Source organism: Babylonia areolata, chromosome 20 (genome assembly GCF_041734735.1).
Source record: "Babylonia areolata isolate BAREFJ2019XMU chromosome 20, ASM4173473v1, whole genome shotgun sequence".
NCBI classification, from domain to species: domain Eukaryota; kingdom Metazoa; phylum Mollusca; class Gastropoda; order Neogastropoda; family Buccinidae; genus Babylonia; species Babylonia areolata.
The window spans coordinates 18,341,248-18,352,950 of record NC_134895.1 but is presented as its reverse complement, the minus strand read 5'-3'; the positions used below and the strand labels follow the sequence as shown (position 1 = coordinate 18,352,950).

The following is an 11,703-nucleotide window of genomic DNA, read 5'->3' as shown; positions in this document are numbered from 1 at the left end:
TTGAGAACCTGTCCATAATGAACTGCATATCCTCATGGGTGTGTGCAGAAAGCGCACAGTCATCAGCGAAGAGGAACTCTCTCAACAGTGCCTCAAACACCCTGCACCTGGCGTGGAGTCACCGCAAGTTGAAAAGTTTGCCATCTGCGAAACTGAATGTAGATGCCCCGGTCACAGTCTTGGAAGGCGTCAATCAGCATGGCAGAGAAGAGAATGGAGAACAGTGTGGGTGCCAGGACGCAGCCCTGCTTCACTCCATTTACCACAGGGAACAGATCTGATATGTCAGTATTTTCCTGTACTCTCGCCTGCATGCCGTCGTGGAATGACAGAATCAGCTGGGTTAGGCTCTCTGGACAGCCGAACTTCAGGAGGATCTTCCACAGACCACGGCGGTTCACTGTGTCGAAGGCCTTAGTCAGGTCTACAAAGACCAAGTGGAGCTCCTTCTTCTGCTCACGGCACTTCTCTTGCATCTCGCGTACAGCAAACACCATGTCACATGTTCCTCTGCCTGAGCAGAAGCCGCACTGTGCTTCAGGGATGACTGTGCTGGAGACATGGTCAGCCAGTCTGTTCAGTATGATGCGGTGAAGATCTTGTCGGCGATGCAGAGGAGAGAGATTCCACAGTGGTTATCACAGGATGTTTTGTCTCCCTTCTGTTTGTAAATGTGGACAATTGAAGCATTCTTGAAATCCTGGGGGACCTTCCCTCTCTCCCAGATAGACTGGAACAGGGCGGTCAGCTTGTCTGTCAGCACCTCGCCTCCATATTTTTAGATGTCAGCCTGGATTCCATCCACTCCTGGTGCTTTTCCTGACGTTGTCAGCTTCAGGACCTTCCAGGTCTTGGCCTTGGTGGGAGGGGCAGCTAGCGAGTCAGATACGGACGAGTCCCTGTTGCGGAGGGTGTTGAAGTTCTCTGCCCAGTGGGCAAGGATGTCTTTCTTGTCTGTGAGGAGGGTGGTCTTGCCCATACACAATTTGGAGACCATTATGGAAGGTCTTCATGTCATGAGCATCAGCAGCGGACTGAAGTTCTTCGGACTTTCTCTCCCACCTGGTGTTCTTCATCTCACGCAGCCTCTTCTGTACGAGCTGCTTGGTTTGCAAGAACTGGTCCTTCTTCCTCTGGCAGTCTTTATCGGAAATGTGATCCTGATGCCGCATATACATTGTGTTCAGGAGCTTGGAGATTCCAGAGTCGTTCTCATCAAACCAGTCTTTGTGGCTCCTCTGTACAAAGCCGAGTATGTCAGCTGCTGCTGCTGTGTACACAGCATCTCTAAAGGTGCTCCATACCTCTTCTACATCGGTCGATGCAGGAATTTCGTGGAGAGCTGCTTGGATTTGCTGCTGCAGCACGTCCTTGGTGATAGGGAGGCAGTGGATGTTCAGCTTCCTAGGGGGTTTCTGCCTGGCTGGTTGGAGCTTGTGTGCAAGTCTGATGTTCATCTTGCTGCTTACCAGGCGATTGTCTGACCAACATACTGCTCCTCTCATGCAGCGTGTAATGGAAACATCACCTCTGTCCCTCTGCCGGACAATCACATAGTCCAGCATGTGCCACTGCTTGGAGTGGGGATGCATCCATGTGTTCTTGTATTTGTCCGCTTGTTGGAAGAGGGTGTTGGTGATGGTCAGTCCATGCTGTGCGCAGAGCGAGAGCAAAAGCAGTCCGCTGGAGTTGCACTTGCCAGTGCCGTGCTGTCCTAGGACTTTTGGCCACGAGGGGTAGTCCACGCCGACGCAGGCATTGAAATCCCCAAGGATGATCAGCCTGTCCTTTCTGTCTACCACTGAAATGGTGCGGCTGAGCTCCTTGTAGAAAGCTTCTTTGATGTCATCAGGGATGGTCATCATCGGGGCATAGCAGCTGATGGCTGTGGAGAAGCAATCCTTAGACAGCTTCAGACGCAGGGTCATCAGCATATCGTTTATCCCACGCGGAAGGCTGTCAAGCTGTCGTGCAAGTTTGGTTCGTATGGCAAAGCCCATGCCTGAGGTTCTTGGGGTGCCATCGGGCTTCCCAATGCAGTAGAAGGTGTAGGCCCCTCCAACTTCCTCTAGCTGGGTTTCACCGGCAAACCTGGTTTCGCTCAGGGCTGCTATGTCCACCTGGTGATCAAGCATTTTAGCAATGAGCCCTGTGTGCCTTTCTGGTCTGTTGTCTCTGTCTAAAAGGGTGCGAACATTCCAGGCACCCAGAGTCAGGGCATGACTCCTGGTTCTTTTCTTCTGTTGTTTTCGACCACTAGTGTTGGATGTCCAAGTATGTGCAGTTTCCTGCTAGGTACTAGGCAAGGCAGGCTTTGTTTAGGGATCCTTTTATCTCCCCTTCCCCATGTGAGGAGAGCAGTGCTGTCCTTAAAAAGGGATGCTCTGACACTGTGGGAGGATACGGGCGCCGCATCTGCCCCAGTCTACGGCGGACGACCATCACCCCACAGCCGCCTGCGTGTAGAGTCGTGACTAGGAACTGCCAGCAGTATCCTCTGCCTGTCCCCGTTACCACTTCTCCATCGCCGCAGGGCTTGGGAAAGCTGGGTGTTGAAGGGCTAGCTCGTCGTTCCGACATTAGCCTGGTTGCCTGACCAGCACAGGTGACGTTTTTTTTTCAGCCATGAAGATGAGTTGTGCAGTCCCTTCCCCACTCTCTCGCCTACCGACGCTCACAGTCGCACAGGTGCATATACTGCCACGTGTAGGACGGCCTCGGCAGGTGCAGGTTTTTTCTTCGGAGTTCCGTCTCCTAGGAGGACTTCCCGCCAAGGATAAGAGCTCCCCCTTCCCTTTGGTCATCCTCTTCCACCTTCACAGCCGTTGGGAAAGGTTTCCTCCTCGGCTTGGTCCGTCGTTGGGAGACTTGACATGCGGCAGGTAGTACTGGGTGACATGCCCCTGACCTGACACAGCTTATAGAGTTTTGTATAGCAATGTTAACAGGTTTTGTTGTTTTTTTTAAACAAAAAGGACAAACTGATTGGGTTTTGTTTTTTGTTTTCAAACAAAAAGGATGAACTCTTAGCTCAGCAGACTGAGATATATCAAACCGAATATTACTGGATTTACAGAGATGAAAGTGAAATACCAATCTTACAGCATGTGGTATTATGTACTGAAGATATGCCAATCATGCACGGATACAAAAATCTGCGTGCTAAGTGCCAACCTTATAAACATGCCAGAATTGAATATTAATCGGTTTCTTTACGGCAGTTATGGCAAAAATAGTCAGGTTTAGCCCAGTACTAGACCAGCTCGATCTCAGTGTCATAATCGAAGTGGATAATTGTGTCTTTGCCCGCACTAGTCCTCTTCTGGCATCACCAGAATTCAGATTTCCGATGAACTCCGATCTTTACCGGGAGTGTGTTCCGAGAATTTTGTTGAGTGAATTTATAGTTCTTTAGCATTTGGAACTATGTCATATATAAAGTTGGATTTATTAGAAGTGAATGATGTTACCATCAGCTTAATTCGAATTGGTTTGGAAAAAACAACAAATACTTCGAATCGGACTTCCAACCATCACGTACGTGACTCAGACTCGGCCGCCATTCCTCAAGTTTACCGTGGGTTCCTGCTCCTTCATCTGAATCTTCTTCTAAGTTCTGTTCAGCATTAGAAGTGCGCTTTTGTAATGATTATCGATCATGAGAAATTAAAATTTTTATTTATTATTATTATTTTTTTTTTTTATTCATTCAGCTGTTCCCAACTGGGTGCATTGCTTATAGATTTCGATTTTTGGATTTTGAAATAAGATCTACAAGAGTCAGGCCTATCTGATTAGGCGAAAAAAGATTTGGGCAGTGGTAGTTTTCAGCGAAGAAAATAATGGATTGGCTGTGTAAATGCGGAAAATATGTCTTTTGGCCACCCCATCAATCAAGAGACGGGCGCAATAGCCGAATGGTTAAAGCGTTGGACTTTCAATCTGAGGGTCCGGGGTTCGAATCACGGTGACGGCGCCTGGTGGGTAAAGGGTGGAGATTTTTTACGATCTCCCAGGTCAACATATGTGCAGACCTGCCAGTGCCTGAACCCCCATCGTGTGTATACGCAAGCAGAAGATCAAATACGCACGTTAAAGATCCTGTAATGTCAGCGTTCGGTGGGTTATGGAAACAAGAACATACCCAGCATGCACACCCCCGAAATGTTAGTAATGGTCAAAGTTATGACCGCTGAACATTAATGGAAGAAGAAGAGATAAATCGTGTCATAAAAAGGGCCATGAAAGGGAAAGAGGAGTCATGGATCTGTTCTGTTCTGTTGGGTACATCCCTGTCGCCAATATTATGGCATTATCGGGACGGGTGGGGGGTGTGCGCAGCTTGGCAGGTTCACTGTTGGGATGTTAATAGTTTTTTGAAGATCTCAGGAGTTGGTGCTCTTACTATATTTTCTTCCAGGTGGTTCCAGTCTTTTACCGTGCTAACAAAAAAGGACTGTTTGTATTGCTCTGTCTGACATCTGTTGACTTGAAATGTTCTTGTGTTGTTTCTTATGTGATTAGAGATCACACTGGTGGTGTCGTACAGATTGCCAGATTTTCGTGGCCTTATGAGTTGTCCTGGTTGATGGAGTTACTAAGCAGTTCATATTTTGACGAAGTGTGGTGAGTAAGCAATTTTATATTTCTTTTATTTATTTACATTACCATGACACTTTCGCGACTTTTTGCTGACAGTTGTAGTGACATTTTCAGAAAAAACAGTGGGTTGACTGAAGAGTACTCCACCGTCCATGAGCTGTGACAAATTTTGTTGCATGCTTCATTGCTTGTAACCAGAAAATGATCTTTTGGTATTTTTTTTTAGAACTTTTATAAGGGGTACACAGGTTTGCTAGATCTTTAGCTTGTGCTGCAGTTGGGTAATTTAGTCATGTATTCATTATCTCAGTGATAATTTTTTTTAATTTTTTTTGTTTGAAGTAGGGGGTTAGCCTATGGTCAGCGGAGAAACATGAGATCTAAGATTTCAGGGGTCACGGGGGATTTTACATTTTCAGGGGTCACATATGAACATAGAAATACATTTCATCAAGCACGCACACATGCTTGAGCACACGCACGCACACACAAACACACACACACACACACACACACACACACACACACACACACACACAGAGTCTGCAGATGAACTTCAAAAGGAAAGACCTTGATCATGAGCTATTGGCTGAGTTGATGTAATGTTGAAGGATTTTTCTGTAGGCTGCTCACTGATATAATCCAAACTGCATATATTTTGACCTAGCATGGGAGGTCAGTTGTACAAATATGCTATGCTGATTGATAATTACTTAGTGTGTGATCCAAATATTTGAAATAATGTTTTGTTTCAGCAACCAATGAAGAAACCAAGAGAAAAGCTAAGCAAGCAGAAGAAACCTTGGGTGTAAATGAAGACCTTAATGCTTTGGGCAGAGGTGCCAGAGTGTAAGTGGATCATTTATGCCAGTGATAATTATGGTGTTTGTATAGCCCCTTATTTTGTTACCAAACAGTTCAAAGAATATCATGCTGTGGAAGATAAATTTTCACAAGATACATAAGCATAGGAAGTGATGATTTTGTACTATCGACAGGTTTTTATATGCTGCATCTCATTATCACATTTCTGTTCTCTACATAGACTAATTGTAAGCTCCCTACCCAAATAATAAGCTGTACTTTCTACATTCCTCTCCTCTCTTTTTGATTAATCTATTTATTCATAAACTTTTAGTAGCACTATTTGTTCTGATATCTCAAGGTTATTATTATTTAGATTATAAACTCTTCTTTGTGTGGCCTGTTTTGTTTTTTAATGTGACCAGTAGCACTCCAGGTATCACTCTACCAACTACTACAACAGGGAGAACTAGATGTCACCTTTACTGCCTGTTGATTTCTTTTGCACTCTTCCTCTTTTCTTACTCTTATAACATGATGTTATAATGTTCACATGCCATATTTGTGGTCGCATGAAAAGTAAAATCAGTGCTAATGAATGAATATATGGATCGTGTATTGTATGTTCTCTTTCTCTTTCTCTCTGTCTGTCTGTCTCTGTCTGTTGTCTGTCTCCATGAAGTTTGCATTCTTCCTCTTGTACTGTCCCTCATACTCTTTTTCTGTGTATCATTTGCCTGGTCATTGTTTCATGCTGCAAACCGGCAACACTGACAAATCTTTTCTTTCTGTTTTTTTCACTTTGGCAGTATGCCTCCATTTGTGTTTTAACTTAGTTTTTTTGTCATTTTCTTCTGTCAGCTGTGCAGCTGCACACTCTTTGACAAGCCTGTTTTAATCTGTAGACCTGGACTGTATGCCTCTTTGGCTGTCAATTTACAGCTAAGGCATGTTTGAATGCATCACAGGTTTTACTGAAAATCACTGTGTTGTTGTCTACATTAGTACATTGTCATGGTGGGGTTCATCTTTCATTATTGCATCCACAATGAAAATAGGTGATGTCAAGAGGTCAGATGCTTTTGAAGCATGTTTAAGTGGGGGAACATATGTCCTGAACAAAAAGTGCATCTAACAGACTCGGGGATGAGGAATTGCTGGAAAAAGACATAACTAAGATAATCTTCATCTTATATTATTGCATCTATAATGAAAATAGGTGATGTCAAGAGGTCAGATGCTTTTGAAGCATGTTTAAGTGGGGGAACATATGTCCCGAACAAAAAGTGCCTTCAGCAGACTCAGAGGATGAGGAAATGCTTGAAAAGGACATAAGATAATCCCAGCCGCAAGTCCGAAAGCATTCCAAATTGCCAAAACCACTCCATCCCAGCAGCCTTCCATCCTTCAGTATCAGGATGAGTAATCTGCCCTTGCACCCACTGGCTGCACTATGTTGGTCTCTGCCTTTTTGTATGTGTTTTCTTTGGTTATTCTGCTCAGTTCTGGACATTTTTTATATCAACGTGTATGTTTTGTTCCAGGACTCCGAAGGTCGGAACAGTTTTGTTTATTTTTATTTGATTTAAGAATAATTTGACATTTAATGTTTGTCTTATTTTTGTATCTATTTACAAACGGACACAAATGAATGCTGCTCACATGACCCTCATTATTGTATCCACGACTATCGGCCTGCTTACGACACTCTCTGCCTTTTGGCACGTTTTTTGTGTGCCCAGCCCTCTCACACCGTCCAACCTCTGCTCTCACACTGCCACTGTCACCATGGCGAATATCAATGAAATTAGAGTGTTTTGAAGTATATCATGGCATAAACAACACCGCAGACTACACGATGACGTGACATGGCGCATCATTAGAAAGGCGTCAGCAGACCAAAGACGAAGAGAGGAACCAGAGCGGGCAGACTTAACTGTTTGTGGGGTTCTGTCCCCTGCACTGATCATCCTCCTGTTTCTGATGTCATCCCTGCTGTTGCTGTGACTGTCACTGACAGTGTCACATCTGCTGACCTGTCTGGCGTGTCTAGCATCCCCTCTGAAGTTGCTCCCACTGTGTGTGACGTCAGCACTACTGACAGTATCCCTGATGTGTTATCTGTGTATGCTGACACATCCACTTTATGTGGCGCTGTTTGTGCTGCTTCCAACGTCAACACACAAGCTCATGCTGACATTTTTACTTCCCATGACATTGTCCCCTCTGATGACAATTTTCCAAACTGTAATGTATCCCCTGTGATAGCCTCTGCTCTGCTTCCTACTCCTGCCACACCTGTCTCAACTCTCGGACCTTTCTCTTCCTTCCCACTGTCCTCCACTGCTCAGTCACCATCTCCTTTTGCCTGTCTGCCTGACTGGCTTGCTTCACCATTAAATTCCTCTCTGCCTGCCTCTGATCTCTTTCATGCCTGTCTGTTCAGTGCTCAGTCTGTCTGCCCTGATCAAAAGACTGACTCTATTTCTGACTACATTTTAAAAAATAACTTTGATGTAACATTTCTTACTGAAACCTGGTTAAAATCACAAGGTCACAAACCCAAACTTAAACATCTGATCCCCCTGGCTACAAAACCAAGTCACTTCCGCGACCGTCTCGTGGAGGTGGCATTGCCACAAATAAACAAAGTCAAATATATGATCTCATCAGCGAAGACAAATCTTTCTTCCCAAGTTCTCGATGCCACATCCACCAAATCTCTTTATTCCATCATGTCAAATCTTCTTGGCACTGCAAAAAGGACACCTCTTCCTTCTGCCTACACTTTATCTGAACTCCCCAATGTCTTCTCTTTCTTTTTCAATATAGTCCGAAATATTCGTACCAGCTTGGATCAAAAACCTTTCCTACCTACTTCCTGATCCTCAGTTCAATGACACATCTCTCCATTCCTTCAATCCCTTGTCTGAAACAGAAGTCCATGAAATCCTGAAAGAAATGACAATAAAATCATGTGAGCTGATCTCATACCAGCCTCTCTCTTTTCCCATTGTGTCTCACAGCTTCTCCCCACAATCACCAGTGTTGTCAGTTCATCTCTTCTTACTGGAACTTTTCCACCCACTTTCAAAACTGCAATCGTCCAGCCTCATCTGAAAAAATCCAACCTTGACGTGAACATCTTGAAAAACTATCGACCAGTTTCTAACCTTCATTTCCTGTCCAAACTTCTTGAAAAAGTCATCTTGAAACAACTCAACAACCACCTTCGTTTTAGCAATCTCCTCCACCCTTTTCAGTCTGCCGGTTGTACTGATCACAGCACTGAAACCACTCTCCTCCACATCCTGAATAATTAATTTTAATGTTAGCAACCGACTCAGGAAAAATTTCCCATCTCACTTTTCTCGATTTGTCAGCTGCCTTTGACACGATGGACCATTCAGTCCTTCTTTCCCGTCTTCATTATACATTTGGTATCAATGGCACTGCTTTCAGCTGGTTCAAATCATATCTCACTGACCGATTCCAGTCTGTCATCGTTGGTAATTACCAATCAGAACCGGTTAAAAATCGAACATGGAGTCCCACAGGGATCTGTTTTAGGCCCTATGTACTTCACACTGTACACTGCTCCTCTTGCTGAAATTATCAACTGCCACAACGTCAGTCATCATTCTTATGCCGATGACACTCAACTTCAGTTTCAGTTTCAGTTTCAGTAGCTCAAGGAGGCGTCACTGCGTTCGGACAAATCCATATACGCTACACCACATCTGCCAAGCAGATGCCTGACCAGCAGCGTAACCCAACGCGCTTAGTCAGGCCTTGAGAAAAAAAAAGAAGAAAAAAAAAGATAGATAAGTTTCATAAATAAATAAATAATAATTATGATATAAAAAAAAAAGGTAGTAGTAATAAAAAAAATTAAAAAAAGACAACAATGATGATAAATAAGCAAATAAATGTAAGACATGAAGACACACATTCACACATACACCCACACATGCATAACAGATATGCACCAAACATGCAGTTTCACAGATATGAAAGCACAGTCAAATTGAAATACATATAAACGTACATGCTCCAACACACACACACACACACACACACACACACATTACCCTGCACCCTCCTCCACACACTCATTTCTAGTCTATGTATCGCAGCTTCCACGGCACACACACACACACACACACACACACACACACACACACACACACACACATACAGATGAACGCTTACTTGTACAAGCACACACACACACGCAACTTCAGAAAAGTGAAACCCCTGAAAATTTGTCCTCACTCTTACAAGAAACATCTGACTGCTTTCTGGACATTCAAAACTGGATGACTCTAAATGTTACAATTGAATGCAGACAAAATAACTTACAATTGAACGCGGACAAAACTGAAGCAGTGATCATAGGAACTAAACAAAAACTCACTTCCATCACAATTGACACACTCAAACTTGGCAGTACATTCATCCCTCTTTCCAGCTCAGTCAGGAACCTCAGCATTGTACTTGACAACACACTGTCCATGCACAACTGCCAGACCTGTCAGTCCTGCTACTGTCAATTACGGTGCTTCAGTTCCATTCAGATATCTGTCCACCGATGCAACATCTTGACTTGTCATTTCTCTCATTCTCTCTTGCCACGACTACTACAACTCTGTTTTGTCTGGTATGCCTGCTTCAGCCCTCCAGTCCCTCCAGCGCATACAAAACTCTGCTGCCCGATTTGTTCTCAGAAAGAAAAGATCTGAGCACATACTCCTCTTTTACAGCATCTCCTTTGGCTCCCTGTCTCACACAGAACAAAGCACAAGATCTGCACTCTTTGTTATAAATGTATTCACAAATATGCACTTTCCTACCTCTGTGGCTGCCTTCACATCAACACCTCATCTTGCTCTCTATGATGGGCTTTGGATCCACTCTGTCTACGCATACCCAGATTCAAACGCTCCACTGTCAGCCGCCGCTCTTTCTCTGTCTCTGGACCTTGCATTTGGAATGAGCACCCCCCTTTGCTTCGTCAGTTCTCCGCACTCAGCTCTTTCAAGTCTGGCCTTAAAACCCACCTCTTCCCAAGATAGCCTCCCTTCCTGCCCCTTCATTGTTTTTCAGTTTTTTTCAGTCTAGAGTTATGCATGCGCATGACTGACTGGTGTGAAAGTGCTTTGGTTTGTCTCTGCATAAGATTAAGTGCTATATAAATACTAATCATTATTATTATTATTATTATTATTATTATCTGCCTCAGTAGTTTTGGCCTGTGAAGTGCTGTCAGCATCTGCTTCAGCATCAGGTGATTCGGCATTGGGATCTACAGAGTTAGGTGGTGAAGGTGAGATTTTACGTTCAAACAAATCCATGGAGCATCATTGTTCTCCCTACATGGTCGTGCAGCTGTAAGTCGCTGAACCAGTGAATACCGCAAGGGAATGTCAAAGTCTGGTCTCATAAGCTATAGAGTGAAATTGGTAACATCACCAAAACATTGTTTTGGAGATACTTTCAAAGGTATAGGTTGAGACCAGCCAAAGAAGAAAACTGCTATGGATTTTTTCCTCCGCAGGAGAGGCCAGTTTTTTTAATTGGCTTTCTTATGTAAGGCGTGTCATTAATTCATTTTTCTGGCATCCTATAATTTTGCTTGTCCACAAACTGCAAGAAAAGACATGTAAGGCACAAGCACACACATAGTGACAAAGTGTTTATATACACAGTCTGAAGCCTTCTTCAATGAATAATTTTAGACATGGCCTTTGGCTTTTGGTGATGCCATCAAAGACACACTTTCAGAATATCCTTTTTTTTTCTTTTTTGGGGGGTTACAGTACCAACCATTACTCTTCTGAAACTGCTGGCGGAAATCAAGACTACTGTCAAAGTAGCTGGATCGGCAAGATGTCAGCTACAGCTTCTTTCCGAGCAAGTGAAAGGCAATGTCAGTGATGATCATCCTTGTGAACTTGAACTTCAGAAGTTTGAAAACATGGAGGACTTCAAAGTTTTTTGACGTGCAGCTTCAAGTTTAAGGTCACAGAATTTCATTGTGGTAAGTCCATTATAGTCTTGGTAGTGACCATTTCAGTTTGTGTTTTCATGTGTCATGACATCAGTTTTGTTGGCTTTTTGTGTAAGCAGCCAGCTTGTAACATCAGCATTTCATAACTGCCTACCCCATACCCGTCTCTTTTTTAATTTAGGATAGAGGGCCAGATGAGTGAAGGTGGTAGTGTTCTCCATGTCAGTTTGTTGATGAGGTGCATGGAGATGTTTACGGAGGACTTGCTTCATTCTTTTTAATGATTA

The 11,703-nt window shown here is 43.8% G+C and overlaps 1 long non-coding RNA gene across 1 annotated transcript; it reads left to right on the top strand.

Moving 5' to 3' along the window:
* The first annotated feature begins 3,535 nt into the window (after window positions 1-3,535).
* LOC143295253 (uncharacterized) lies at window positions 3,536-5,437 on the top strand. The gene is made up of 3 exons (XR_013056999.1): window positions 3,536-3,577; window positions 4,525-4,626; window positions 5,358-5,437. It is a non-coding gene; the product is annotated as an uncharacterized LOC143295253 (long non-coding RNA).
* The last annotated feature ends 6,266 nt before the right edge of the window (window positions 5,438-11,703 follow it).